This window comes from Montipora capricornis, chromosome 4 (genome assembly GCF_036669925.1).
Source record: "Montipora capricornis isolate CH-2021 chromosome 4, ASM3666992v2, whole genome shotgun sequence".
NCBI classification, from domain to species: Eukaryota; Metazoa; Cnidaria; class Anthozoa; order Scleractinia; family Acroporidae; genus Montipora; species Montipora capricornis.
The window spans coordinates 52225463-52232962 of record NC_090886.1 but is presented as its reverse complement, the minus strand read 5'-3'; the positions used below and the strand labels follow the sequence as shown (position 1 = coordinate 52232962).

The 7500-nt window shown below is 39.7% G+C and overlaps 1 pseudogene; it reads left to right on the top strand.

Annotated features, from left to right (window-relative positions):
• The first annotated feature begins 2196 nt into the window (after positions 1-2196).
• Positions 2197-7500, top strand: part of LOC138046824 (MAM and LDL-receptor class A domain-containing protein 1-like) — a 56793-nt pseudogene continuing 51489 nt past the window's right edge.

Below are 7500 nucleotides of genomic sequence, written 5' to 3'. Positions count from 1 at the left end.
TTGCCGTATTGTCAATGAGCAGCATAACATTAAATTCTCCAGTAAACTGATCCTCAGACACAAGATCCCTCTTTACTACAATTCCACTACAACCAGTATCTCTCAGGACATCAACAGGCTTCTCTCCAACTCTACCTTTCACGACAGGCATTTTACTTCTCACTCCAGTCAACGGTTCAATACAAGCACTACTCAACAATGGAATCTTCTTACCACAGGCTAACAGCAACTTATCATCTTTAATACAGGCCTTAACTTCTTCATCAGTAGGTTTATCCTCAGGTGGTTGAACTAGACAACTGGCACTTACTTGACCACGCTGCACAGGGTTACCATCCTTACTTTGTCCTCCTGATCTGCGTCCACCTGATCGACAGTTTCTAGCTTCATGTCCCTGCTTACCACATAGGAAACACTTTCTTGTTAGGGTTGGGCAGTTGACAGCTTTATGACCTCGGGTGTTGCACTTAAAGCAATGCAGAGCTGGTGGATTAATCTGCATGTTCTTGGCTTCGTCCCTCTCAGGCTGCACTGTTGGTTTTCTGCTCGCTGAGCTGAACAAATGTTTACCATGAGCCTCCAAGTACTGGTCAGCGATCTTCGCAATCTTTGCTAGAGTCTCAGGTGCCCTTTCTCGCAGGTGAATTGCCAAATCCTTAGGGCAAGAGTCAATAAATTGTTCTTTCACGATCAAGTCCTTAAGACCATCAAAGGTTCGCGCAGTATCCGAAAGCTCTAGCCAACGTAACAGGTATCTGTCCAGTCGCACGATAAACTGCTCCGGACTCTCGTCAACTTCTGGTTTGGATGCTCTAAATTTTCGACGATAGCCGTCTTCGGTAAGGTCATATCTCTTCATTAACGCAATCTTTACCCTGTCATAATCCTTAGCTGCGTCCTCCGATAAACGTGAATACACTTCTAGTGCCCGTCCAGACAACAGAGCACTGAGCTTCGATGCCCATCCATCTTTTTTCCACTTAGCTGTCTCGGCAAATCTCTCGAACCTCTGCAAATACGCATCCAAATCGTCTTTGCCATCAACAAACGAGGGGAGTTTAGGTGCCTTAGCCCGATCCTCTCTCACTTCAGGACGTCCGTCAGCATTCTCCACAGCCAAACGTGCAATTTCCAGCTCATGTTCTCTTTTTGCCGCTTCAATAGCCTCTTTCTGTTTCAGCAGCTCGGCTTCCATCTCCAATTTTCTTAGTTCGCGTTCTTGTCGCCTAGTTTCTCTCTCCTCGTCTTCTCTTCTTCTATCTTCTTCAAGTAAACGATGCTTCTCTTCCTTTTCTTCTTCAAACCGCCTCCTTTTTTCTTCTCTTTCTTCCTCCAATTGTCTTCGTTTTTCTTGTTTTTCTTCCTCCAATTGTCTTCGTTTTTCTTGTTTTTCTTCCTCCAATTGTCTGCGTTTTTCTTCTTTTTCTTCCTCTAATTGTCTGCGTTTTTCTTCTTTTTCTTCCTCTTCCCTCACAAACTCGAGAAGCTTTTCTCCTTGCAATCCGAATTCTTTCCCCATCTGCAAAAGCTTTTCCATTTCCATAGCAGTATGTCACAGCAAAAACACAATATACTCTCTTGCACAGTTCTTCTTACTTTAGGCGTAACTCCTTCTTGAATTGTCCTTTCCTGGTTTCTGTAGTCAGCAAACAAATGAATTCCTCTCCCGGACAGGCCCCCAATGTTACGAGTTCGAATGTTTTGAGGAAAAGTAGTTCGCAAACTAAACTGAACGCAGGGTTGTCGGAACAACAACAAGAAGATTTATTCCAAAAAATGAACGTAGTTTCCACGAAGTAAAACTCTGAATAACACGTACTCGATAAACTTACACGGCCTCCGCCAACTTGAATGCACACAGCTTCTGTCACACTTGACTAAACACGGCCAACGCCAACTCTCTTCGCTTGTGAAAAACTAGTTAGAAAAACACTCCGTTTGGACTCGTCTACTTATATACTCGGACAATAAACTTCTAGAACTTTCTAAAATAGTAATCGATCTAATTATGGAAAGATTACAAAACACACCGATTTAGAAACGCTTACGTACAAACCTAAATATAAACAAACTACGAACTCTCGCGAAGATTCTAGACAGTAACGCTCGTCACGCAATACTATTTTTCGTAACAGCGATATTTGATCAAGGTTATGTTCTAGCTTTTCTTCGTCACTTCATTGATGATTAGTCACCATGAAATTTATTCTTGAAAATGGAATTTTTAAAAAGAAGTTTAAATTGCCAAACAAACGAAGGATGGAGGTGCTGTTGGCAACACTGGTGTTAGTTCTTGTTTCCTTAACTTATGGAGGTCCCATTTGGCCAAGTTCTAAATTAGCTGGTAAGTCAATCTTTCTTCAACCGAAAGCAATTTCTGGAAGAGATTATAATGGGCCCAACGGGTGAAATCAGATTGTGTGCTGACGATAATGGCAACCTATAGGAGGGGGACATGGGGATTTGCGGTGTTGCGGTGTTGATGGTTTTTTCAATGCGGTGATGCGGTGAATAAAATCTCAATTTGCGGTGTTGCGGTGATCGCAAACCCAACGGTGTGCGATGTTTGTGTTTCTCAAGCTACGGTGTTCGGTGAAATGAAATCATTTGCGGTGCTGTGGTTTCTTGTTTGATCTTTCTCAGACCTAAATTCGTTAATCCTTGATAATTTATGACAAGCACGTACCATTGTGTTTAATTTGTAATAAAATACAGACCAACATTGTCGAGTTAATCTTCAATGCGCTTAAGCTGCCAATGAGAAGCTGTTTTGGTTGATAAATGCGTAACTTGATAATTAACTTGACCGCTGCCACCAGGAGTTGTGCTTATTTTGTGGAAAATTGTTTAGGTATAAACCTATTATGTCAAGTGTAGACGTTAAAATCATGTAGCTAAAAAGAATTGTTGCGGTGACGGTGTTTCGTCGACTTTTCTTGCGGTGATGCGGTGTTCGTTAATTTTTTTTGCGGTGTTGCGGTGTTTGGGGCCCCCCCATGTCCCCCTCCTATAGCAGAATCAGTAAAGTAAAAGTAAAGTAAAAGACCATATTTAACGTCAATAACTCGTATCTGTAATTCAACTGACAAACCTGAGGTCAACGGTACGCTCATTTTATTCCCCCTCTCCATCAATGCTCCGTTTTACGGGTATTTAAAGCTACTTAGCTTAGCTACTTAGGAATATATAGTGCATGACGTAAGGGCGTTTTTTCCTTTAATTTGAGGCGTATTCGAGACACACGGGTTTAAATGTGAAGATTAAAGTTATTTTATACAACGAGAACGAGAGTGACTAGTGTTGATATCCGCGTTTCCAATACAATATAGACTCTCTTTATGAGAACATTTTGCTATTTGAGCCTGGAAACGAGATTTGTGTGGTATGCTAACCGGTTCGACTACAGTTATTCTTCGGTGTATCATGCAGGTGGAACTCTAAGTATTTGAGTTAATTGTCGTTTTAGACTACATTTTTCTTTTAACTTTACTTACACTACAGTCGAACCTCGATTATCCGGACTCGTTGGGACTACACGAAATAGTCCGGATAATCGAGAATATGAATATTAATGAGGAACAAAAACTGATTACGTTAAGAAAGCGACATTTAATCGTGAAACAAAACATTTGCAAATCGTTTGAAAAACAATATGGTCTACATCTTCACTGTCCGTTGTGAAAACCTGTACACGTGTCGGCAAACGTTATGATCTTTTTCCTTGCTCGTGCGGATATCAGATATCTGCCGTTTACTAACGCCATATTCAGCTGACAAATTGTTTCCTATTTCAGCTGAGAAATTGGTTCCTTTTTCTTCCTTCTCTAATCGCAAAATTATATTCTGTTTATCTTTTATCGAAAGAACGGATCGCTTACGCTTCAATGATGATCGTGAATAAACACTCGTGACGTAGTGCAGCTTGCATGAAGGGATAGTTTCTAAAGAAACTGTGATGCTGCGTCGGTGGTGAAGAAGTATACAAAAATTTGGTTTTATCAACGGAGTTGATAATGTAAATTGGCCACCGTACAGAGATTCTAAAAGCTGACGTTTCGAGCGTTAGCCCTTCGTCAGAGCGAATCGCTCATTCGAATCCCCGAGGGGGCAAGATGGCGGTTATATTTTTATCTCCGTCTTCTTTGTCCAGTATAAGACACTTAATAGCCATAATTTTTGTTTACCTCGTTCTTAATATCAAGATAAATACTTCTCAAGACGTCAGGAGAGATTCTACTTATTTATTTCAACCTGAAAGATCAATATTCCTGGTTTCCGTTCCTGAACAAGCTCAAGTGCCAATAGTAAAACAACATTTGCGAAGGAAGAAATTTCTCTCCTTGTTGATTAGTTACTATCCGAATGCCACTTCTCGTTTCCAGATCAACAGGATAAATACAAGTGGTGATGTAGCCATTAACCCTGGCCCTTAAACAGCAGCATCTAATACGACTAAGGACAAATGCTCGATTTGCTCGAGAACTGTCGCTTCTAACCACCGTGCCATTGAATGTGATAACTGCTTACAATGGTGCCATATAAAATGTGGTTCAGTTACTCCTCGTGAATACCAACAAATGATCAACTTGGAAAATCTTTCCTGGCTTTGCCCGAAGTGTATGTTACTGCAGCAGACCTCTGACTATATTCAAGTGAACCTGGAAGATGGCGACTTCGCTAGTGTCTTGGAGCAAGGAGATGATCCTTTCTTTGTCTTGAATCAACAACTTGGTGACAGGAACTTGAAAATTGCTCATCTTAACATCAATGGTTTACTAAATAAGCTACCAGAAGTCCATAATATTTTAGATCAAGCTAGTTTTGATATCCTGGGCATCTCGGAAACCCATTTAAGAGAAGATATTCCAGATGAATGGATCAATATCAATGGATACAGTTTTGTGAGAAGAGATCGTGATTCAGGTCCTGGAGGAGGTGTCTTAATATATTTCAAAGCGAACCTTACTGCTTATTTGGTAACCCGTTGGAATTGCACCCATTTAGAAGCGGCATGGCTAAATGTAACAATAAGATCACAATCTTTCCTGATAGGATGTATTTATAGACCACCTCTAGACTCCTTATTTTTCAATCATTTCAGGAACGTGCTAGAAAACATCTGGCTAAGAAGGAAAAATATTATTCTTTTGGGCGACTTCAATTCCGACATGTTAAAAGGATCAAGTAATATTGAATCTCAATATGGAAGAAGGCTGAAAAGGATAATTTCCTCTTTTGGCCTGAAAAACATCATGTCCTGCCCGTCAAGAGTTACACTTACTTCAAAGTCTCTCATTGACCTCATCATCACCAGTCAACCAGCTAAAGTGAAAACCTCTGGCGCAATTGACCTTGGTATTTCTGATCATCACTTAGTATTTGCTGTCTTTATGACTACTAGAGTTAATCCTAAACCCAAGTATATAACAACTAAAGCATACAAATCACTTGACATTAAACAATTTAGGAATGATATGGAACATGCGCCGTGGCAATTAGCTGCTATTTTTGACGACGTCGACGATAGCTTGTACCTGTGGGACTACTTATATAAGGATATAGTTAACTATCACCTCCCAACTAGGAATGCTAAAATACAGGCCTTCTGATATTACGCGATGGTGCGATTTCGCACAATCGACCTCAAATCGCATCCGATCGCACAATTCACGAAAAATCGCATAATTCACAAAAGGACGCACAAAATTCATAAAATGAAACATAAATCAACACGTTTCTTAGAAATTCCTGCATAAATACGCCATTTTTAAGATGATTTATCTTGGAAAAAGGCTTAATAACCTTTGTCACCTTTGATTTCGTAAACATTCGAAGTTCAAGGCTTTATTTTTCATGTCGGGACCTGGTACGAGTCTCCTTCTATTGGTGCAACACAAACACGCATTTATATACACACCACTGAAATGACACAGTTGCCTTCTCTTTAGAGAAGAGATTTGTGGAAAATAAGCGAAGTTGTAAATTTTTCGGCAAAATGTAGTTTCTTTCGTTGAAAACTGATAAAAACTTACTCATGGATAAGTTTGTTGTGAAAACGCTGGCTTTTTCTTCGACGAAGAAGGAAGTTTCCACCTTCCGCCCAATCTGACAGCTCACGATCGAGCAAGAAAGTACCTCACAGGTACGCTCCACGTGGACGATGGACTGATGTTTTTCTTGTCGAGCAATATTAGGGCCTTTTATACAAGAGAAAATAAGCCACGGCTTACTCTGGTCACGGTGTACAAAAGACGCAAAAGGAACTATTAATACGAATATATATTCCCAGGTCAATATAGGCCGCGGCTTGAAAAAGACGTGAACGTAGATTTTGTACCATTTATACGGGGTGAACATTCGAGTCTTCTGTAAGCCGCGGCCAGAGAAAGCCGCGGCTTATTTTCTTTCGTATAAATGGGGGTATGGCCCAATTGTGATTGACCATCTTCGGAAGTTCGTGGTTGACAATCACCTTGATCATTCACTTGGCAGTTTAGCTGTGTCCTTTCAACTTTTAACGTGGTACACCGGTAATGCAGAAGACCTCATTTTTATTTATTTATCCGAACTAATGTCGATCGAGATACATAATTACTGTTCCTTTGTGTCCAAAATGTCTTTAGGGTAGCAAAAAAGTGTCTTTCTTAACCTGAAACCTTATAAAACAAGCTTAAAATTGCTGAGAAAAAAATCGCATAATTTACATTATTTATCGCATAATTGGCCTTTCTAATCGCACAATCTGCCCTGAAAAAATCGCATAATTTGCATTTTTTAATCGCACCCTATCAGAAGGCCTGAAAATAAGATGCAAATCTTTACCATGGATTTATAATTACATAAGTAATAAAATAAATCTTCGCTATAAGTTACTTAAAGAAGCCAAGTCATCTCAAGATCAAGCCAAATGGGAATTATATAAATCCAAGAGAAATGAAGTAAAAAAGTTGTTAAAACAAGCGGAAGTAGCTTATTGGGAACAGGAATTTAATAACTCTAAAGATCCTAAGCAATTTTGGAAATTAACCAACAAGATTCTAAGGAAAAGTAAGGATAGCACTATTGGTCCTATAATAACTGACAGTAAAGATGTATTAACCAGTGATCTAGAAAAAGCTTCTTACTTTAATGAGTTCTTTATTAATATCAGTGAAGAACTTACAAAGAATTTAGAACCTCTTGATCAAAACACCTTAACTTCTTATGTCACAAGAGTCACTCCTACAAGATGTGACATAGAGTTAAATTGGGAGCTAGTGAAGAAAAAAATTGAAAAATCATCAAACCCGAATAAAGCTACTGGGCCGGACCTAGTCTCACCCAAGGACCTCAAACTCCTTGGGGAATCCTCTATCCATAGCCTGCTGCCAGTTTTCAAGAAAAGTATAGATGATTCAGTTTTTCCAACAAACTGGAAACTCTCACGTGTTAAGCCAGTTCTAAAAAAGGGAGCACCCACTGATATGAGTAACTTCAGGCCCATATCTCTCTTAAGTATTC